Source organism: Ursus arctos, chromosome X, assembly GCF_023065955.2.
Source record: "Ursus arctos isolate Adak ecotype North America chromosome X, UrsArc2.0, whole genome shotgun sequence".
Lineage (NCBI taxonomy): Eukaryota > Metazoa > Chordata > Mammalia > Carnivora > Ursidae > Ursus > Ursus arctos.
The window spans coordinates 38,389,757-38,413,363 of record NC_079873.1 but is presented as its reverse complement, the minus strand read 5'-3'; the positions used below and the strand labels follow the sequence as shown (position 1 = coordinate 38,413,363).

General features: G+C 45.0%; 1 long non-coding RNA gene across 8 annotated transcripts in view; it reads left to right on the top strand.

Annotated features, from left to right (window-relative positions):
- The window catches only part of LOC113265912 (uncharacterized), a 293,640-nt gene that overhangs the window by 46,683 nt on the left and 223,350 nt on the right, over positions 1 to 23,607 (top strand). For 6 of the 8 annotated variants that reach the window (XR_008958929.1, XR_007188357.2, XR_008958927.1 and 3 more), the window contains one exon: positions 462 to 596. This is a non-coding gene — a long non-coding RNA (uncharacterized LOC113265912). Of the gene's footprint in view, positions 1 to 461; positions 597 to 1,097; positions 1,293 to 17,203; positions 17,316 to 23,607 lie in introns of all 8 variants that reach the window. The other 2 variants (XR_008958931.1, XR_008958930.1) reach the window with 2 other exon arrangements.

Sequence of the window (23,607 nt, the reverse complement as noted above, 5' to 3'; positions counted from 1 at the left end):
TAGTGCGCAGCCCTGGGTCCTGGGTAAGCTGTTGACTTGACACCGTGCTCATCTTACGCATCTGTAACAACTCCATACTTCACAGAAGAGTTCCCAGGCCGTAAGCAGATGTATTCTATCTTAAGACAGGACTCGGCTAATAGGAGAGAGGTTTGTGCCATCTGGGGAACAGAGTTAAGGACATTTGATTCAAAGAAAGGGGAGGGAGGGATGTGGTCTGTCCTGTTTTGGGGTGAACCAGGTGTCCAGGAAGTTCTCTTTTAAGCCAGCATTTACTCATGTGGGTCATTTTTAAAAACCCTGGTCCCTCTTACCCTTCTCAGGAACCACATATTAAAAGATAGGCCTATTTGGTAATGAAACACTTGGCATAGAGAGAAATAACAACAATTGCTGTTTTCAGAAGAGAAGCATGGTGTTGCCGTGTTTGCCAGATCCATCCGTCCTTTTTGTCCGAACAGATGGAGAAACTGAGTCCTGAAAGGTCGTGACATCCTTGAGGTTACACAGCGAACTGAGTAGCATATGGCTCACCTGGAAGGTAAAGATGACATCAGCTTCTGCATGATTGAAGAGAAATACTTTTGCTCAGCTTGGTGAGTATTGCCCTTGTGATTACATCACTTATGATTTTTAAAAATACGTTAAACTTACATTGAAAAAACACATATGTTGCTTTTAAAATTGGGGCTTTCGGTAGCATTTAGATCTATCCATATGTTACGGTTCAGGCCAGATTAACCAGCCGATTTCAGGGCTTTTTTGGGGGAAAGCTTGGACGTATATTCACTCGAAGTTTCTGCCAAATCGCAGCTTGTAGAAGCTATTTCCAAACGGCCTTTCATTTACTGGTTAAATTAAGGACACTCCTCGGGGCGCCTGGCTGGCTCAGTGAGAGGAGCATCTGACTCTTGATCTCAGGGTCGTGAGTTCGGGCCCCACGCTGGGTGTAGAGATTACTTGAAAAAAAATTTAAAAAAAGATGCTTCTCTGAGGAGGAGGTCATGTGCTCCTAATCGGGGCTGGCCATCCTTCCCTGGGGCTCCCTGTGTCCTGACTGCTTCCTTTTTTCTATCCCTCTGTCCCCACGTACCTAGGCTCCTGGAGGGCCCAGGGACTCAGGGCGAGGCGCACGACCCCACCAGGCAGCCCTGTCCTCCTCCCACATACCCCTGGAGAGTCCCAGTGAGCGGGTCACCTGCCTGGAGAGCTCCCCTGGGGTTCTGATCTGATTCTGGTTGTCATGAGCGAAGGACTCCTTTCTTCGGGAAGAAGCTCAGGAAGTGACGCGGGTAATACAAACTTCTAGTTGGAATCCACGTTTGAGGTCAAAGGAGAATATGAGAGTTGGAACAGCTGGCGTGTGCCAGGCTCTAAAACAGTAGGACCACACTGAAGTCCATACCGCAGCACTGTGAGGAAGAAATTATGGGCCTTATGTTAGATACGAGGTCGTAGATACTTAAGAGAGGCGTTCAAGTCACATAGTAAACAGTGGAGGGTATTCGTTAGTTCTGCTTGTCTGTTTTCACTCGACCATTCTAAGAAAACACAATGAAATAGATGTTTGGTTTGATATTCCCTTTCTTCTTTTTTTTTTTTTTAAGATTTTATTTATTCATTCGACAGAGATAGAGACAGCCAGCGAGAGAGGGAACACAAGCAGGGGGAGTGGGAGAGGAAGAAGCAGGCTCATAGTGGAGGAGCCTGATGTGGGGCTCGATCCCATAACGCCGGGATCACGCCCTGAGCCGAAGGCAGACGCTTAACCGCTGTGCCACCCAGGTGCCCCTGATATTCCCTTTCTTACTTGTAGATCAAGGTGAATAATAAGGTAGTGATCTTTCAAGGCATATATTTTTGGTTTTGCAGAATTTGATCATTAAACTGTGTTTATTTAAAAAAGTGTTTCCTAAGTCACACTACATGTCAGACTCTATACTAAGTGTTCAGATACAGCAGGGAATGTGTATACAAATAAGTATTATTCTTACCAAGTCCTGAGATAAAGCTAGAAGCTTTATCTGTGTGTACGTCATCACGTTCTTTCTTTACTATCAAGGTGTTGGAACAAAGAGCCCAAGATTGTCATTTTCCCATTGACTCAACAGAATGACTGAACTAATTGGGTATTTCTTGAGGCTACTTAGCCAGTTCCTGAGGGTCTGGGGGAAATGCAAGCTAAAATCATTCTATTGATAATTTTTAAGGAGGAAGATTCCAGTAAGCTTTTCAGATAGCTGTTGCTTTAGACTCGGACAGCCTGCTGTGATGATGAGAAATTATTTCTGCCCCATCAGAGTTGGCTGGTATAAATGTGCATTTTAAGCTGAATACATTTTAAAACCCTAAATTCTATACCTTTGACCAAAATAACCACCTTCAGAGGTTTTGAATTGACAAGCAGAGAGCCCCAGCAGGTGGTCAGACACCTGGTGTGTCTGAATCCTCCTACGCACTGTGGTGACAGTCTCTGACGTTACTGTTTTTCTGTCCCAAGCTATTTGGTCAGTTAGCCCAACTTTGCAATGTGGTTTAGAAGCTTCTGGGGACGTCTCTTCTCGTAGTTATCTCAGCTCCCTCATAGTTGACTTGACTTTGTTTTTTCTTCCAGAACATTCTATGCTTCCTATAGAATTACACGCCTACTTTTTTTTTTTTCTTCTGTTGATTGCTATGGTGAAAAGAGCCTGACCTCCTGTTAGAGTAGAATTATCAGACTTGAGTCTGTTTTATCAAGCTCTCCTGTATGGGAATTTACCATCTGTGAAGCTACTTTCACCTCAGGTCTCCGGCTCTATGATCACATTTATGACTTGAAAGTATAGGGGGGAAATTAGAGACCTTTTAAGTGCTTCCATCAGGGAAGCGCCAGTTGTAGGGGAAACCTCTCCCAAAAGAATAACCTGATCAAATGTTTATAGAAGTTTCCCATTACAAGTGCTAATATTTATCAAGTTCTGAGATAAGCTAGAAGCTCTATCTGTGTATGTTTCTTTCTTCTGTCCTTTCTTCACTGTCGAGGTGTTGAAACACGGAATCCTAGACTCAGTCCCTGCTCTGCAGAACTACCTGCTTTCCTCAGCAGAGAGCTCTTGCTCTCTGGAGTATGTCGTGCTGGTTGCTGGAGCTTGTTCCAGGGCCTTCGTGGCTCCGGGCTGTTTCTCCTGCAGTATCTGGGTCATGCTTGGCTTGAGTCACCACACAGTGGCTCCTTCATCTTGGTTCAACAAAATGCCCAGGGCTAGAATCATTATGTCTTTCAGTGTCTGTCTTTTTGTCTTAGCTCCTTGGTCTACTATGAATATGGCGTTCTCCTCCATGTACCTATCTGAGATCATGCTTCAGATAGAGGACTAAAGCACTTTCTAGGCTATAGACTTCACCAACAGGAAATTTTATTTCATCACCGAAAGATCACATATAATCATTTCTCAATTTACCAAGGTGAAACTTTTCCATGGGGACCTCTGTGACTCACTCTAGTGCTGGGGGTGGTGGGTTGTGCCTTGAGAAGCCTTTTGAAGTATTTACACTCCCTGCATTTCTCCTTAGTAACTTCACACTCACTTCTATTTATCTGTGTAATTGTTTAGTGTCGTCCTATTGCCTCACATACGCAGGAGCTGTCCAGTCAACACTTGTTTTTATGTATAGTGTAAAGAGCACTGAGCTGGGACCCTGGAACTTGGGCTCCAGTCCCATTTTTGCCTCAACAAGTCTACGACCTTGAGCTAGTCACTTTCCATGTCTAGAACAGTCTCCTCATCTTGTGAAATAAGGCCATGGGCAGGGAGATTCATGAGGTCGCTTTGAGCTTTATGTGTCTCGGTTTGTGTCTGACTAAATGGAGGAAGAATTGCAGCCAGTCCGTTGAATGCCACGACTTTGTTTCCATACCCAGGCTGAGTCCATTGAAGTGCCCTGCCTTGGGCTGGGAATGGCTGGCCCACTGCCTCCTTGAGAAGCCCGTGCCAGAACCCGAGTCACCTCCTTTGGGACATCTGAGGGCAGTGTTTTCCAGACTTTTTCTGTAGCAGCTGCCTTCTCTTCACAATAATAAAAGAATTAAAAAGACTGCCCATTATATCTGGGGTGGAAGCCATGTTGGCGCTTAACCTATCCCTGTGTATATGCTGTATACAAGATGGAGGAATCTCAGAGGGTGGATCAGAGGGTACTTGCTCTGGTTGGAGAGGGTGTGGAGACCCCGTGGCCTTCCCTGGCCAGCTTTACACTTAGACCTGACCCCACCTCCCATGCCTACCTGCCACCCCGCAGTATCACTTCCATACTCCGTGGTTCCCAGCTCGTCATAGAACAACATTCTGGCCTGGCCAGGTAATAGGCATTTGGGTGACTGCAGTAACTGTACTGGCCTGGCGGTGGGTGACAGGCCAGTCTCAGAAACAAGGCGTTTGCAATTTACCCCCTCAGCACCCTTCCCTGAGCCTCCTTATAACCTCCCCCTTACCCTTCTCTGCCTACTGCTATCCGACTACTGCCAAGAAGACTGGAAACCTCTCTGTGACAGTCTGAAAGATCCTGGCTCAAATTGTCTCTTCTCTGAACCAGGAGGAGTCAAACAATCCACCAAGAGTTTCTTACACCCATTCCTGAAAAACCCGCAACCTGTCCAAACTCACCTGAGTTGAAATCTCTCACCTCAGTAGTCCTATAATCATTAATAAAATGGAATTCATGGTTGAAAACCTTCTGAGAAAGAAATTTCCAGTCCCAGATGGTTTCGCCGGTAAATTCTAACAAGTATTTAAGGCAGACATAACACCAGTTTTAGACCATGCCTTTCAGAACATGAGGGTAAACTGGCCAGTTTCTTTCACGAGGCCAGCATTATTGACCCCAAAGATGGTAACAAGCAAAAAACAACGGTGACAAACCCCCAGACCAGTATCTTCGTGAACATGGACCAAAAAAATTCTTCGAAGGATGTAAGCAATATTAGTTGACGAATTTATGTGTGTAGAGTTGTTCTCTTCCCCTATCCTTATAATGTCAGTGGGATCTGTAGCAATCCCCCCTCTTTCATTAGTAAGAAATGAGTTTTTTCTTTGTCAGTCTTGCTAGAGGCTGAATAATTTTGATATTGTCAGAGAACCAGCTTTTGTTTTCATTGATTTTTTTTTTCCTATTGTTTTTTAGCTTTCAATTTCATTTATTTCTGCCCTTATCCTTAATATTTCCCCCACCTTCTTGCTTTGGGTGTATTTTGCTCCTTATTTTCTGGTTTGTGCAGATGGAAACTTACATTATTGATTAGAGACCCTTTTTTTTTTCTAATATAAACATTTAATATAAATTTCCCTGGAAGCCACCATTTTAACCGCATCACACACATTTTGTTATGGTGCATTTTTATTTTGTTCAATACAAAAAAAAATTTTTCACTTGAGGCTGTTTTTTTGACCCATACTTTATTTGGAAGTATGTTGTATGATTTCCAAGTATTTAGAAATTTCCCTTTTCTCTGTTTTTTGTTTCTCTTTTTGTTCTCTTTTGATTTCTAGTTTAATTTCATTATGATCAGAAGACATACTTTGTATTATTTCAATTCTTTTAAATTTGTTTAAGTTTTATACTTCAGGGTATGGTTAGTCTTGGTGAATGTTTTATGAGTACTTTAAAAGAATACATACTCTGTTTTTGTTCCTGTTTTGTGAATAGTTGATACAATTGGTTGGTGGTATTTTCTGTTTATTATTTCTATATATTATTGAGAGCAGAATGTCAAAGCTTTCAGCTATGACTTTAGATTTATCTCTTTCTCCTTTGAATTCTGACAGTTTTGGCTTCCTTTATTTTGAAGGTTTATTGTTGGGGGTACAAATGTATTTAAGATTGTCATGTCTTGTCAAATTGACCCTTTTATCATTATGTAATATCTTTCTTTGCCCCTGGCAATGCAATTGTCTTTGTTTCGAAGTCAACTTTATTATATGTGCGTGTGTGCGTGTGTATGATTTTTATTTTTTTTAAGTTACCTCTATACCCAGCCTGCGACTCAAACCCACAACCCCAAGATCAAGAGTTGCACGCCCCACTGACTAAACCAGCCAGGTGCCCCCCCACTCCCGCTTTTTTGGGAACGGTTGTTTGCGTGTTGTACCTTTCCCGTCCTTTTACTTTTAACCTACTTACTAATACTATATTTCAAGGGAGGTTTTTTTTTTTTAAAAGATTTTATTTATTTGAGGGAGAGAGCACCAGAGGGCACGAGCAGGGGAAAAAGGTAGAAGGGAGGAGAAGCAGGCTCCCCGCTGAGTCAGGAGCCGGATGCGGGACTCGATCGCAGGACCCTGGGATCATGACCCAAGCTGAAGACAGACACTTCACCGACTGAGCCACCCAGGCGCCCCTCAAGTGAATTTTTGTTAACATGTAGTTGGTTCCTATTTTTTTTTATTCATTCTCACAGTCTCTGTCCTTTAATTTACCTGTTTAGACCATTTTAGCTGATTGTAATTGTTGATAGACTTGGATTTATGCCTACCATTTAATTTTTGTTTTTCATTCCTGTTTTCTGTGTTCTGCCTTTTGAGTTCTGTGAATCTTTCCTAGTGTTTGATTTTAATTGATCTCGTGTGTCTCCTTGTATCTTTTCTTGTGTATGTGTGCCTGCTCTAAGGATTGCAATGTGCCTACTTCACAGTGGATTTGGAATCGGCATTTTACCGCTTTAAGTGGACTGTGGAGACCTTAGCACTGTTGTTTTGGGACATTGGTCTTATGGTTACAGTGGCATGCACTGAAAACCCCATAGACAGTGTTCTAATTTTTGCTTTCAACAAAGAGCTCAAGAGGAGAAGTACAGGGTTTTATATTTATCCAGATGTTTACCATTTCTGCTGCTCTTTCTTAATTCCTGATGTTCCGTGTTTCCTTGTGGTATCATTTCCCTTTTGTCTAAAGAGCTGTCTTTAGCTATTAGAGGAAGTCAGCTGCCAGTAAGTAATCTTAGTTTTCCTTCATCTGAGAATGTCTGTATTTTGCCTTCATTCTTGAAAGATCTATTCGCTGGATATAGAATTCTGTGTTGGCAGTTCTTTCCTGAGGAGGGCTTAAAATATATCGGGCCGCTTCTCTCTCTGTCTTCCATGGTTTCTAGTAAGGAATCCATGGCCATTGGAGTTTTTGTGCTTAGAGGTAATATGTCATTTTTTTTCTCTCCCTGCTTTCAAGATTGTTTTGTGTCTAGTTTTTAGCACATTTTTCTTTGGGTTTATCCTATGGGAGGTTCAGTCTGCTTTTTGAATTTGTAGATTTATGTCTCTTGGGAAACTTAGCAAAGTCTTCAGCCACTAATTTGTTATATTTTGTTTCTGCAATGCACTCTTGCTCTCTTTCCGGGACTTCCGTGACACAAATGGCAGACTTTCTATTGCTGTCTCCTGAACCCCTGGGGCTCTGTTGTTTTGTTTTAAATCTTTTTTTCTCCTTGTTGTTCAGATTGGCTAATTTCTATGGCTCTGTCTTCAAGTTCACGGACTCTTCTCTCTCCGTGCTGTGTTGAGACCATCCAGGAAGGTTTTATTTCAATTATTTTATTTTTCAGTTCTGGACTTTCCAGCAGTTCTTTAGAGCTTCTGTATCTCTACTCAGAGATACAGATACTTTTGTTCTTCCGTCGGTTTCAAGATCGCTTATGATTGGTTGCTGGAACATTCTATAATAGCTGCTTTAAAGTCTTTGTCAGATAGTTCAAACATCTGTGTCATCTCAGCATTGGCATCTGTTGATTGTCTTTTCCCATGCTGAGTAATTTTGGACTTTATCCAGGACATTTTGAATGTTATGTTATGAGGCTCTGGATCTTGTTTAAATCCCACGGAGAATGTTGACATTTTTGTTGTCGCAAGCAGTCGATTTGGTTATGTTCAGAGAGTGAGTTCTAACCCAACCTTCTGTGAGCTGTGGTCCCAATGTCAGTTCAGTTGGCTAGGCCTTGGCAGTGCTATTTGGATATGTCGGGTGGGTACGCCCCACGGTGACCCGTCTAGGATGTGGGCCATTCTAGAATGTTCTCATAGTCTCAGGTAGGCTGTTGAGGATAAGATCCATGTGTGCCAAGCTTGTGGGTGAGCCTGGGAGTTTATAAACAATTTATGCGGTGCCTTTCCTGAGCTTCTCCCTCTACATAATTTCTTCAACATTTTCCATTTCCATGGGGCTTCCTTTGGTCATTACCTGGAAAGCTTGGGATTTCATTACTCTGCTCCGCCATGTACGTCCACAGCTGTGCCTGTGTCCCTGGCACCAAGTGACAGGAGGACGGAGACAAAAACTGGCATGGTTTTACCCATCTTCTTGGAGCCACAGCTCTGCCAAACGCAGAGGGAGGGTCTTGTCCCTTGGAGTTCTGGTCCTGAAGGCTCTCATTGCTGTAGGCTGCCATTACCACTTGGGGGTTTGTGGCCCGAGAGAACAGAATGAAGGGGGAAAAATGGGGGATTTCCCCCACTCTCTGAGCATCAGGAGTTCTTTCCTGCTCTCTGAGCCAGAGCTGCAGGGCATCTCCAGGCTTGCTGTCTGTCACTACTTCGTGCCCGCTGACAGTGTGTGAGGTTCAGGCTTGGGGCATACTGGAGGAGAAGGTCATGGCAAATTCACTGGCAGGTTGGTGGTATTTTGAATTCCTGTCTTTCCTAATCTGCATGCTATTTACTTTTCAGAGTCCTCAAATAGCTGCTCTGTGCAGTCTCTGCAGGGCGGAGGGTGCTCACTCTATTTCATGTACACCCGGAACCTTTATGTCCATTTTTGAATCTATAGAATAGTAGGAGTCTAAACAATGGATGTATTAACTGCCGCCTTTTATTTTTAAGGTTTTATTTATTTATTTATTTGAGAGAAAGCACAAGGGGGGGGAGCAGCAGAGAGAGAGGGAGACGCAGACCCCCCCCGAGCAGGAAGCCCGATGTAGAGCTCGATCCCAGGACTCTGGGATCATGACCTGAGCCAAAGGCAGATGCTTAACGGCCTGAGCCCCCCATTAACCGCCGCCTTAATGTCACTCTACTCTACCCAGCTTCAGAAACCATTCTTGGGACCCCCCCCTCCATGCATCTTTTAGGAGGAAGGCAGGACCAATACTGCCAGTCATCTGATGAAACAAAAAATGGCTTCTTTCTTGACGCTACGACTCAAAGTAAATGGGGAGTATTTTTCTCATTACTCTACTCATTTAAATGAAAGTTCTTTTTCAAAGACGAGAGTTAAGATTTCTGCAACCCTCATGGTCCGACTAGAAAAGGACCACGAAGAGAAGAAGGCTTATGGAAATCTGAATCCCAACAGGCGCCCTCTCTAATAAGGGGAGAAGTATTTCTTCAGCGAAGAATGTTGTGCACATTTTTCCGTACCCTGTGTTAGATTCCAGAGGTTGTATGTGCTTTTAATTCCTGGAGAAGGGATTATCGGGATAAGAGTTAAAATAGTTCCAAGAGTTAAAATAGTTTCGTGAGAATGGGAGAGCAAGCTTCCATGAAAGTCCGCATACCTCCCCTTTAGCTAGAGGTGAAAGGTGTCGGGGGGGGGGGGGAGTGGTGAATGATATTCAAAGACGTGTTGTTCAGGAGGGGTGGGGGGCAGGAAGCCCTGATGGTGTTAGAGGAGAATGGAATGTTTTAGGGAGCGGGGGTTTGTCATTTCCAGGAGCAGGGCGGGCAGCACGGTGGGAAGGTCTGGCTCCAGCTTGAGCCGACTCACAGGATGTCAGGGGGAAGTGTGACTAAGGTCATGGCCACGCCACGTGGTGGGCCAGCTGGAGCCAGAGCAGGGGCCGCTGTGGCCACACATCCTGAGTTTCCATGGTCTAATGCAGTGGGTTTGAAAGAAAGGGTGGATGCAGGATGCTGGCTGGGCGTGCGGAGTGCGTGGGCTGTTATGTCTTAAGTGACAGTGGGCGGAGATTACAGCACTTCGTCTGCTTTTCCTTTGACACCTTTTAAAGATACAACCCACGGGTTTCAAGGGTTTATGCCTGTGTCTGCTGGAGGGATCTTAAACCCCTTCGGATCCTTAGGAGCCCAAGGAAAACTTTGATTTGCGTACCATGTGCAACAAACATGGACATTTAAAATCAGATGGAGAGTTCGAAATGCTGTTCCTATTAAGCAGTTTACGAGGGGGTTATTTTGACATCCTTCCCCGGGGAATTTGAAGACGCTTCCATATTTGAAAAGTCCACGTACGGATGTTTCTCGTAACTTTTCTTTGGAGAGGGACGTTCAGGATGTGTAGCAGGTTGGGTTTCAGAATCTCAGCAGTTTTATGCTGTTGTCATCCAGTTTGACAGATTGAATGTGCACTTAGAGGAAATGGAATGTATTTTTAATCGCCGGAATGTATTGTACCTAAGGAACTCGGGAGAGCGTATGTCAGGTTTCAGCTGTGATTAATATTTTGCTGATGAGTTTTCAACTCTGGCAGGCTTAAACTCTGCCTCTACTTGAACAATGCCTCGTATTTCTCGATTATAAAATGATAACCGAGTCTCAGAAAATCGGGCCGGGATTTTTGTCCTCCGCTCGCGAAGACTTGAGAAAGTCTCCCGTGCACCTTTTTCATTTCTTAATTAGAACAAAAAACATGTATTACTACAAAGTATGAAGTATGACTCTTTCCTCCCTCCCTCCCCCCAACAAATGATAAAATATGCTTTATGGAATGAGGAAAGGGTTCTTTCTTTAGATTACTAGGTAGCTTGAATTCAAACAGTTTGAGTTCAAGTGTCACCATAGAAACATGGGTGGGAGGCTGTAAGTACTGAGGGCTGTTTTTGTCTGACATCTCTGTTGAAAGTGCTGTGTTTTTAAGACCATGCCTCCTGGCAAGAATTCATTGAAGTGTATAAAGCATTTCCTTTAAAGTGCTAAGTATTTATTTAGTTCCGGTGTTCTTCCAAAAAATTAAAGACTTGCATTCCTCCTACGAGAGAAAAGACAGAAGAAATCACAATCTTTAGTTCTGTTATTTTGAATGTAATTGCCATATTCGAAATAGGTGCGTTCACCTTCCAAATAAGATTCCCCAAAGAGAACAGGTATCTGCTTGAGAAGTTGTGACTTCTTCAGCGGAAAGGAAAAGTGGGAAGCCACTCACATTTCTTGAGTGCCTCTTTTGTGCCCTCCCGGAAGCAGGGCACCCCTTCTGCGTATGGTTTCTTGAAGTCAGTTTACAGATTGGAAAGAAAATTCATAAATGGGTTGATCATTGTGGCTTTTGTTGGGTGGGAGATGATGAGAAAGAGAGCCTACACAGATGGGTGTGTTTGGGGAACTTAAAACAGTGGTTCTCAACCGAGGATGACTTTGCCCCCAGTGGACATTTGATAGTCTTTGGAGCAGTGATGGGGGGGATAGGTGTGGAGATGCTGTTGGCATGTAATGGGTAGTGGAGACCAGGAATACTCCTAAACATCTTACATACCGTGCACAGGACAGCCTCCCCCCGCAACAACAAATGATCTAGTCCCAAATGTCAGTAGTGCTGACGTTGAGCAACTATGACTTAAAATTGACACAGACAATAGCAGTGAAAAGTGAAAGCCAATGTCCTCTCTGCCTCCATCTTAGCAAATAGTTCTATCGAAAGATTGTTACTAGACATCTCACGGAGTAGAAACTCTAGCTTACTAACAAAAGGATTTGCTTGTGATTTCTGGGCTCCATTATTTTTTAGGTTTTCATTTCCAGGATACACTTTTTTTTTCTCCAGCCCCAATTTCCCATAGTATAATTATGGTTTCCACTTCTACCTGATCGCTCCACCATAGAGGTAAATAATTAGCTGGTGGCCACTGAGTGTGAAGTATTCTTTTGTCCTGGGTATTTAGAGCCTGCTATTACATTGCCCCTGAGACTTCGATACCATCAAGCAGTCAGGAGTGCTAGAGGGTGTTAGCATTGCTTAGGTCAGTACTAAGCATAAGATACAGTAGGTTCGCAAAGTCAGAATATAATGCACTGTAAGAACCTGGCTTTGTTAACATCAAGTGTCATCAATATGTGGTTCTTGTTAAGAAAACACTTAGGTTCAATTTAAAAGAATTTTCTTGAAGTTTGTTCATTTACTTATTTTTAGTAATCTCTACACCCAGTTTGGGGCTCGAACTCATGGCCCCGAGATCAGGAGTTACATGCTCTGTGGACTGAGCCAGCCAGGGGCCCCAGAGTTCTGTTTTTGTTTTTGTTTTTTTTTTTTAAGATTTCATTTATTTATTTGACAGAGATAGAGACAGACAGCGAGAGAGGGAACACAAGCAGGGGGAGTGGGAGAGGAAGAAGCAGGCTCATAGCGGAGGAGCCTGATGTGGGGCTCGATCCCATAACACCGGGATCACGCCCTGAGCCGAAGGCAGACGGCTAACCGCTGTGCCACCCAGGCGCCCCCAGAGTTCTGTTTTTAAATGTTTAGGTGGTGCCTGGAGACTCAGAGATTGAGTTGCAAGACCTCAGTAGTTTAAAGGTCCCGGGTTCCTTTCTTCAGCATTCCAAGTGGTCATAGAGTGGTAAAAGGTAATGTACCCATAGTATCTGGGACAGTCCCTCATTCTTAGACATTTTGGAACACTTACCGCTGTTTTAAAGGTCCGAACACTAACATCAGTGAAGAGATAGAATGGAACTGAGGCAAGAGAAGAAAGCTGGAAGGCTGAGAAAAGGAAGGTTTGTGAAGCATGGGAAGTGCCAATAGACACCCCCCCCCCCAGTGGTGCGTTCTGCGTGTCAGAAATATTTTTGAGCACCCAGCAAGTGGGAGTTCCTTAGGCACTGGGGATGCAGTAGGGAGAGAGGAGGGATAGGACTTAGCCGGAACTGAAAGGGCAGATGGAAGGAACAGCAATTAGAACATTCTAGTCTGTTGCTTTTATAAAATAAAACCTTTTATCATAGTCCTGGGAGAAGAGCCCATGTCTGCTTCTTAGTTTTATTTAGGAAGTGTGCTTAATTACCTGAAAAGGAAATGATCTCTGCCCTCTTAAAATTATATTGTAAAAAGATTCCACCGCTCTCTCTACCAAAACAGAGGTGTATATGGGAATAAAATAACACGCGAGTAATAGTCTTCTCGGTTATAGACATTAACCGTCCATTTGAAAAAATAGAGATCCCCCCCCCCGTTACCTTTTTTAAAAATCAGTGGACATGGACATACAGGCTTTTGTTGTCGTGGTTCACTGAATATTAACCTTTTGCCTGCTAATAATTTAAATTCCACAGAAAAATACAAAACAGCCTCATTATTTAAAACAGTATTTAGGGGCGCCTGGGTGGCTCAGTTGGTTGAGCATCTGACTCTTCATTTCAGCTCAGGTCATGATCTCAGGGTCGTGACGTCGAGCCCCATGTTAAACCCTGGGTCAGACGCCTCGCTCAGGGGGAGTCTACTTGAGATTCTCTCTCTCCCTCTTCCTCCCCCTCACTCTCAGTCTCTCTCTCTCTCTCTCTCTCTCTCAAATAAATAAATAAATAAATCTTAAAAGGAACTCAAAATATTTTAAAAAATATACCCCTTGGCCTGAAAAAGCTTATATATTATATTGCTTTTTATCTGTTTTCCTACTGATGTTTTTTTTTTTAACTTCCTGAGGGAGGCAGAATCTACTTAAAAGGATCTTAAGTGATTTTTACTCAGGGTCTATTCTTTTCATTTTGTTTCCCCTCAGTTTTAATCTCTCAAAGAACCTTTTACAATTTTTTAGAAACTTGGCCTGAGTTCTGACCTTTTTATCTGCTTCTAACAGGGTGGCTCTGAGTGAGGCCCTTGCCCTCTAATAGCGATTTTGTTAACTACTAGAATGAGGGAGGGACATCAATGGTGGCCAACAAGATTGGCAAAGATAATCCTTGAAGCCGGTTAAAGATATTCGGAGTTCATTATGCTGTTCTCTCAACTTTTGTACATGCTTTTAAGGATTTCCATAATAAGAGTATTTTTTTTTTTTTAAGGGCAACAGAAATAGATAAAAGTGTTCTTGGTCCAGGACTACCTTTGGTATTCTTAAAAGGTCAGGGGGAAGATCTGAATATCCTTGAAGGCCAAGTGCAAAGGCAGGCATGGTATGGGATCAGTTTCAGGACCCGTCTTTGGTGAGCAGAAGATGAAGGGAGTAGGTGTATGTGTTTGAGGCGGGGCACACATTGAAGTTCCTTAGCTGTGACGAGTGAGTCCTGACCCACCTAGACCAGGCTTGCTTTCTTTGATTGAGGTGGGGGGGATATTATCAAAAGCGACTTTTTAAAAAAACTTTATTTATTTAATTAATCTCTATCTCCCCCCCCCCCGACGTGGGACTTGAACTCCCCACCCTGAGATCAAGAGTCACAATGCTCTACCAACTTTTCCGATGAAGCCCATCCTCTGCTCATCCTCTTCAGCCCCAGTGTTTTTCCTTTCCCCTGAAAATTGGCCCAAACTTTCTGTTGCTCTGAGCAGTGGTCTATGTTCCTGTGCTGGACATGGTACCATCGACAGAGCCTTGCGTGCTCTTACCAAGATGACCAGGAATTGCTTCAGGCCTGGCAATCCGAGGGTCTGCTCATTCCTGGGACGCTTTGGTTTCTGCCCTGAAGCTCTCATGAAGTGTCTCACTTCAGTGCTTATGTTTCTGGAGGGTAGAACTTTTCCCCGGTGCATCTTGGAGCTCAAAAAGTCCAGCCAGAGCTACTGAGAGCAGAGACTTGGGGATCCATCTTAAAAACCCCAGAAGTACATTTTGAGAGCTCGGGAGTTGTTCCTAGCAACCCCATGAATATGCATCTGTCCCTCCTAATTTTTGTGGCAAAGCCTGGGGGCTCTGAAGGGCAGAGACTCACAGCCCAGGTCCTCACTACTTTCTGAGGCTGGAGACCGATGTAGCGCCACCTGCCATCCTGATAGGGAATTTCAGTGCACCCCCCCCACCATTGACTTAGTGATGATGGTTTGTTTTTCTTGGTAAAACGCCACAAATCTTCGAAGAAGGTGAGAAGGGGAAAGAGGAAGGAAAGGATTAGATTGAGATTGTGCATAACTGCATAATAAGTGAATTTGAAGAGTTGAAGTGTGGAGAGCAAATACAGTCACCCCAGCTCTGTTAATAGTGACTTCGTGAGTCTTCTCATAGATTTCCCTTTAGTTAGAACCTGCTACCACATCTACTTCCCCCAAACTGCAGTGTTTCTCTAAAGGAGGAGAGACAGAGAAGTTGGCTTACAATTTGCTGCCTAGTCTGATACTTGGTTCTCACATCCTCATTTAAGCTATATGTATTGGACACACCGTGTACTAATGTTAGACCCGGGGCAAGATACTGGGGCCGGTGCAGTGGGCAAGACGGACTCAGACCCCTCTTCTAATGTAGGAGTGCCCACCGGCCCATTGATATGTTCTCTTTGGCCCACACAGTGCTGTAAATGCTCAGTGTTTTTTCCCCTCTTGAAACATTGGGAAATTTGGCCCCGTGGAACTGTATTTCCACATGGCGTCAATGTCAGGGAAGTGAGGGGGTGGTGTTGAGAAATACCTACCAGGGTGAGCACAGGCTTACCTACCACCTACCCCGGCCTCCTTCTCTCATTGCATTCAATGTGTTAGCTTTTGGGGGCCACTTTGGTTGTGATCCCCCTCTTTATGTGCCTCCCTTCACAGTGGTCACCCTGTGGACATGGGGAGCCTTGGGTGAGAGCCAGGACAGGAAGCCAGGTTGGGATGGGAAGTGTGGCTCCCAGCGGGTTCTCTCTACCAGTGGGCAATGCTCTTGAGCTCTGCCCTTCATCCAGCCCTGCCCAGGCCACTGCTGCAACCACGCTCACGAGCTTGCACAGCTGCTGCGTGCTGTTCAGGATTAGAATTTGCGTCAGAGAGGGCAAATTGTGGTGCCAGCCTTTTCTAGTTCTCCACACCTGTCTTTGTCTTTGCGGTTCTTTCCGCCTGGGGGGCCCTTTTTTACCTGCTCATTGGTGCTGCTCACCTTTGAAAGCACACCCCGCCTCTCCTTCTCGGGTGTCCTGAAATGTTGTGAAGGCTGGGAACGGTAGGGCTTCAAGGCTCAGGGAATAGAGCTGCCTACGGGAGCTCTCCTGCTTCTACCCAATCACTTGCTTTGATGTGTTTTTCATATTGGGCTTTCTTGTAAATTTCCTTTGAAGAAAGCATTCCAAAGCTCAAGGTATTGTCTGTTTCATCAGTTGAGAGCCCACAAGTTGCCTTAGGTTATTCATTGTCTTTCCTGATCTTCGTATCTGGTCTCTGTAATTGCATCTTGAATCTTGAATTCTGGAGGGTGGGGTCTCTGTTCTGTGTGTTTCTCCCCACCCAGAGCCCAGCCTGGGACTGTGCGAAGTAAGGTAAAAGAATAAATATTCGTTGCACAATCAAATCAGTATCTCATTTCCTGATTGTTAGAGCTCAGAGTTTATAGGTGATACAAATTTAAATTCTAATAGCCTGAGACCCTCTTCTGAGGGCACATGCATTCCTTGCTCATCTTAAACTGTGTATAATTTTGAATATGGAAGCCATCCACACCATCGTCTTCTTTATATTTCCCTTATCCGTCCGGTTCTGTCTCATTAAGTCTGAGGCTAAAAGGAAGGGACAGGTGGTGACCTGCCTGGTTGGAACAACCTGGGAGCCTCAAGCCACCTGACGGTGAGGGAGGCAGGGAGGGCTGGGCACTTTGACAGTATTCAGGGTGGAGACCACAGCCCTCTCAGAAATTCCCTGGGGATTCCCAGACTCTCCCGCCAAGAAACACTGTCCTTAAAACGTGGCCTCTCCAACTGGGCAACTGAGTACCCTCTAGGAGAGACCCCACATCCCAGGGCAAGGTGGAGGCATGACTGACTGGCAGAAATCACAGCCCTGATTTCCTTGCTAACCCCACCACATCCTATTTACTTAACCTTCAGCAGTCTCTGACCTCTTTTAAGGCTGTTTCTAGTTTTAGGGATTAAATACGGGAGAGTCCTCACAGCACGATTTCCCATAGGTTATAGATCTCCTCTCTGACTCAGCGACCGCTATGCCAGCGCTGCCCTTGAGGTTTCAGAGAATGCAGAGAGGGTAGAAGGCCCCTGAAGCAAGCGTATGTACAGTTCATCTCAAGTCTCCACCTGGCCCTAAAATGTGAATTTTGTATTGTCATCTGCACGACACGTCTGTTTTTGTGTTAAAGCAATTTAAAATTATTTTTGTAAAGCCCATGATTTACCGTCCTCAAGTTTTGGAGTCCGGTTGACGTCTCAAGGATACGTGACGTGCTGAGTCCCTCGTTTGGCGGATTTGCAAGAGGATCCTCCCGCTAGTTCCATGTAATTGTTTTCCCTCTTTCACTTCCATGTAATTTTTTTTTTTTGCAGTCAGTTTTAAATTCCAAGATGGAGAATATGACTTTATAAAAATTGTTGCATAGAGCACTTCTCTTTCTCCTCCTAGTAACCCTACGAAATAGGTACTATTGGTTACCTCCATTTTACAGACGAGGAAACAGGCACAGAGATGTTCAGTAAGTTGCTCAAAGCTGGTTCGTAATTGGTGAGGCTGGGATTTGACCCTGAACCTGTGCTCTTGACCTTACCCTGCTGGCTGCCTGTTGAGTAAACGAAGCCAGGGAAACCGATTTCTTTTGTGTCATTAATAACGGTTCAAATTTTGGTGCTGCTTTTCACAGCCACTCCGTGATCAGTTTTCATGTCCTTTCCAGGTAACCGATTTCTCTAGAATGCAAGAAGCTCAATAGTTGGGCTTCATGTCTTCAGTTAGCAAGAACTTGGTCAGTCTCGGTGCTGTGGCCTCCGATAGACTACCTGATGACGCCCAACTCATCCACTTCTGAGAGATGCCCCACAGAGAGTAACCTCTCTGACTGGGAGTGACCAGTGTCAGACTAGAGAGTCAAGCTGAAGCTCGTGTCACAGTCCCAGGTGATGGATCTCCATAAGCCATGTACTTGGGGTGTTTTCAAAACAATGTGACTAAGATGCAAAAGACACGGATATTTTCGTTGGGGCAGTGGCTTTTGGAGTATTATTTGGTAGTGATGCTCTTTACTTTTCATTCATTGTATTTCTTAGCTATGTAAACAAAAAGCCAAAGTGATTCATTACCCGCAGCTCTGTTTAATGCTTGTGGTTTAACGTTTGCCAGATAATTCAATATATAGCCACACATCGCTCTGGGTGACAACAACAAAATCTTTCTGTTTCTTTCCTTCTAAAAATCTGTTTCTTTAGTTACTTTTATTTATTTTATTTTTTAATTTCTTTACTTTTCATTAAAAACCTTTCTTAAAGATGTATTTATTTTGAGAGGCAGAGGGAACCCCAGTGAGTGGGGGCGGGGTGGGAGGGAGCGAGGGAGAGGAGGAAGAGAGAGAATCCCAAGCAGACGTCTTCCTTGCTGAGCCCAGAGCCTGACTCAGGACCCTGAGATCACGACCTGAGCCGAAATCAGGAATCAGACACTCATCGGACTAAGCCACCCAGATACCCCCACCTCCAAATTTTTTTAAGTGATCTCTACGCCCGGTGTGGGGCTCAAACCCACAACCCCAAGAGCAAGAATTACACACTCCACCAACTGAGCCTGCTAGGCGCCCCATGTTACTTTAAAAAATTTCTGGATTAGGACTGTAGGCTTACTGTATTCACTATGGCAATAGCAACAACAAAGAGCCAGAGAACAAACAAAACGAAGGTCCTAAAGAGACATGTAACATACAAATTAGATCTTCCGCACGTTCCTACCTCTGGACCTATGCGCATTACCTCCATGGGTGCTCATGGGGTGATTTTCCTATACTGCCTTCCCAGAGGCCAACCTCTCCATGGCAGACTGGGTCCTATCATCCATCTCCTAATTGAGGCTCCTGCGATTCCCCGTGTGTTCCCCAGCATCACCCAGTTCTCCCACCCACATTCCCTTCCAGCTACTGTGCCATTTCTTGGTGTTGTCTTTGCGCACTGCCTCAAATCCATTTCCTCCCGTGCTCCATTGTTGTCGCTCCAGTTAGGTTTTGTGGCCAGCCCCCGCCTCCCCAGCCTCCAAAATCACCCCTGTCAAGAGTGCCCAGGAACTCCGCCTTCCAAATCCAGTGCTGAGTTCTCAGTCCTTACTTATCTCACTGAGCCTTCAGGCAAGATTTGACCCAGCTACTCCTGCCCTTTTCCTTGAAATCATTTTCTTCACTTGGCTTGCTTGACGCCACACGTGGTGCTCTGCCTATCCGAGGGTGTTCCTTGCCAGTCTCCTTTGCTGATTCCTCCTGGCGTTGCCCCAACCTCTTCATATTCAAGTGCCTCGGTCCTCCTACCGCTTCTCTATCTGTCCTCACTCCCAAAGTCAAATTAATCCCTTGGCTTTAAATACCACTTAAACACTGATGATTTCATCTTGCAGCTCTCTGCTCAATTTCAACTTCATCTCTGCTTGGGTGTCTCATTGGCATCTCCAGCCTAGCATGCCGAAAACCCAGCTCTTCATTCCCCTCTGCGCGCTCCCCCACCCCTGGCATACCCAGCCTGTCCCAACTTGGGGAATAGCAGCTCCATTTTTCCCGTTGCCCAGCCCGGAAACCCTGGAGTCCCCATTGAGTCTTCTCTTTAGTTTACCCCACATCAGCAACTCCTGGCTTCTCTACCTTGATAATATATCCTGAATCTGACCAGTCACCCTTATCTCCATGATACCACCCGCGCCAGGTCGCTGGCCTCTCATTCGGATTCATCAGCTAGGCGTTTTGTCCCTCCCTTGTCTTAGATGGCTCCACTCTCCTGATCAGGAGACCCGTGCCGTTTGCTATTTCCCTCGGAGTACAGACCACAGTCCTTGAAAGATGGCCTAGAGAGGCCCATGTGATCCGTTCCCTCCATCCCCGCTCAACCTGATCACTGCCATGTCCTTTTTTCTCCCTTGCCCATTCTGCTATAGTGGCACTGGCCTCTTTGCTGTCCCTGTAACTGATCAGGTATGCTCCTACCTCGGTGCCCCTGCGTGAGTTTTTCCTCTGCCTCACCCCCTCATTTGTTGCCCAGGTCTCTACGGAACCTGCTTCCTGCCTTCCTTCAGGACTTGCTTTAAATGCCTCCCTGATCGGGGGGGCCTGCCTTCACTGATCACTCCAAGCAAAAGAACAGCCACCCCTACTCCTACCGCACCTACAGCCCAGGATCGTTTGGTTGCTCTATCCTGCCAGAGACCTCATCACCAGCTAGCTTACTTTGCATTTATTTGATTGTGTGTCTTTTCCCTCTGGACGGGAACCTCCTTGAGGTCAGGTACTAGGTCTCTTGTTAATTGCTGGGTCCCCTGAACTTAAGCCTGGTAACTAGAAGTTAGAAGTACTCAATTAAAAATAATGTTTGAATGAATGAGGAATTACCTGGACAGGGTAGTCAGAGATAAACTACAGGAAATGAGGATTTGTTTAGGCTGGAAGAGGGACCTAAAGTATCTATGACCTTTAATGTATTCTAAGACCCCTCCCCCCATCCCCACCTACTCCCCATATTTGACCATTTTTAAAATCTGGATGCAGATTAGAATGGACAGCCTCTCTCAATAGCCATCTGCCAGGCAGTGGTCATGCTGTTGCTGTTGCCCATGCGTGCACAAAGTTGGCCATAGCTGTTTACACGGGCAGCAGTTGTTTTGTTGGTTCCCTATATGGCTGAGGGTATCTGGCATTTGATATGCTCTCGGTAAGATTACACGTACCGATATAAAATTTTATTGGCATCGAAACAAAATCCTGTTGTGCAGGCAAAAAGGAAGGCATTAGCACAGGGGGGAGTAAATTTGATATTAGCGAGGCAAATGTTCATTGTTGGAGAAATGACTGAAATCCCACGTTTTCTTTTAAAGCAACGACTAGGAAAGCACAAGTAGTTGGAACTGTTTTATGTGCCGCTGAGATACGTGCAGGACGGCCAGTCCCAGGCCCAGCGGCACAACTGAAGGCAGGAGAAAGAGCCCATCTCTCAGACAGCGCAAATGAGAAGCTCGTCTGACCATCACTCAGGACTGTCTTTGAGGCATCGTGTCATAGTTAATTGGCCAAGTTTGTGTCTTTCCTAACGGTACATAAAGGAAGGGAGTGTCTTACAATCCACGGCATTTCAGGTTGGAGGGAATAGAGTGGGTCGCTTTTCTACATCTTAGAATTCTAAAACTAAGTTTGTAAATCTTTTGTCATTTCCAGTTAGTTTATTTTCTTCTTTAAGATACCAGTGTATCTTTAAATCAGTGCCTACTTAATACATATGCTGCCATATGCATTCGGCAACAAGGGAGAGGCTTGGTCAGGTACTTGCGTTTCAGTTCGTTGGCATTCTTACGGAATGTTTCTCTGGCATTGAGCACAACCAGCACCATTGGGAGTAATTATCCAAACATGAGTTTGGACTTTGGTTTGCTGTGATTAGTTGAAGGTAAGTTCTTCAGACAGCTGCAGGTTTTGTTTTTGAACATTCTTTTGAAATAATTACAGGCTCCTGAGAAGTCACACTCGCGGAGCCATCACCCGGCTTTCTCCTATGGTGACATCCTATGTAAAATCAATGTTTAATGGGTCGACTTGTTTTCTTCCAATGACCCGTTAGGGTAGAAATTGAGAGGAAGAGTCCTTTTGTCATACTGTACAACCAGCCAGTTCACAGTACAGGGCTCCCAGTCCCAGGAGGTGAGATCAGAAGCAGAGACGTCACAAGGGGGACTCATATATTGACCATCCCCTCACAGAGGAAGTAATCAGGCTAAATTAATTTGCAACCTATTCCTCCAATAGAGGACCTCTGCATCGATTTGTTTTTGCTATGGCAAAGGCTCTCTTGCAGTGAAATTGTTTTAGAGTGATGGAAAATGTTCTGCAAAACTCTTCAGTTCTAGAATCGCCCTGTCGGAAGGGCCTGAAGGTCAGCCACACCCATTGGATGGGGTGACTTCCCCTTTATCGTCTCTGCCAGGTTCCTAGTCCAGTTCTTCCTAAGTCCCTCCTCTGCTGAGGGCCGCAGTCACTTTCCACGTGATAGGACTTTTCTGACCCACACGTCAGACAACAGTCGGTATCTCTGTGCTTTCCTGCCTTCTCTCTGCTGAAATACATCCAGATCCTTTAATCCCGGGGTACCTGAGCCCCCCGCCCCCCTCCCCCCCCCCCCCCCGTTACCCTGCCGGCTGCTTCTGAACAGGCTGCCTTTTTTGATAGCTTGGCCACATTCTGGAGAGAGGATAATGATGGATCAGGTATATTTGTTAGAGAGTGAACGGAGAGGTACGATATAGGAAAAATAACAACAGAGAGGACTTGGTACAAAAAAAGCTCACCATTAACATCGTATTTTTTTTTTTAGTTTTCTTTCTTTAAAGACTTTATTTATTTATTTGAGAGAGAAAGACAGAGGGAGAAGCGGACTCCCCACTGAGCAGGGAGTCCGACGTGGGACTCGATCCCAGGACCCTGAGATGATGACCTGAGCCGAAGGCAGATGCTTAACCGACTGAGCCACCCAGGCACCCTCCTCTATTTTTTTGTAAATGAAATCATTCCCTCCTTTTCTTATTTCTCTTTCCCATTTCTATTATTTATTCCCTTTGATAAGCTAGACTTCTGTGGTGTGGTCTACATCGTGACAGCCCCGTTACTCCCGTCTTCCAGCCAAGTCCCCTCTCCAGTAACCGCCCCGCACGAACACCACCACATCTGCCTGGGTGGCTGGCCTCCAAGTGGGTCTTTGTTGCTGTTTTTGATTCTTCTGCACTATTGCTCGGTGGGAACCGGGTCACTTCTGCATAGTTCCTGACTGACTTGTAAGCGTCTGCACTAAGCATCAGTTATGCCTTAGAAAATTTTGGCTGGTCCCATTTGTAAAAACATCAGAATGGTAACCACCCCACTCCCCACTGCCACCTCCAGACATTTAGTATGTTGGCAGGGGTGGGATGGGGAGTGCAGTAAAAACCCACACCGAGTACTCCAAGGACTCTTCAGGGGACTCAAATTCTGAGAATTGATAAGACCGATTTTTTCAGTGTCTTCCCCTGCAAATAGTGTTTAGAACATTAAAAAAAAAAGAGTACACAATTTCTGGTCACTTCTAGCCCCTTGCCATAGAGACAGGTCAGGATGTGACCAAATCAGGTTTGGGAAGATTATTTCTACTGCGTGAGAAACTAGGCAGTCTAAGTAGGGAGAGTTACTGGCTTGAAATATAGAAAGTCAAATACAGCAATATCGTTAACTTGGCAGTGTTCGGGTAGCGGGGAACTGGAGGGCTGGGGATAGAGATAGCCAAGTTACCTAGTCTAAAAACACATGTGGCTCATTTCTTTAGATTTTTATTTATTTATTTGAGAGAGCAAGAGCGAGCACCAGCATGAGCAGGGGGGAGGGGCAGAGGGAGAGGGAGAAGCAAGCTCCTTGCTGAGCAGGGAGCCCGCTCCATCCGTAGGACCCTGGGATCATGACCTGAGCCAAAAGCAGACACTTAACCAACTGAGCCACCCAGGTACCCCTCACATCTGGCTCATTTTATGTGAACGTACTATTGATATATCTTTCTAGATCATGTGAATAGATCTTGACTAAAATCTCCAAAATGTTAATGT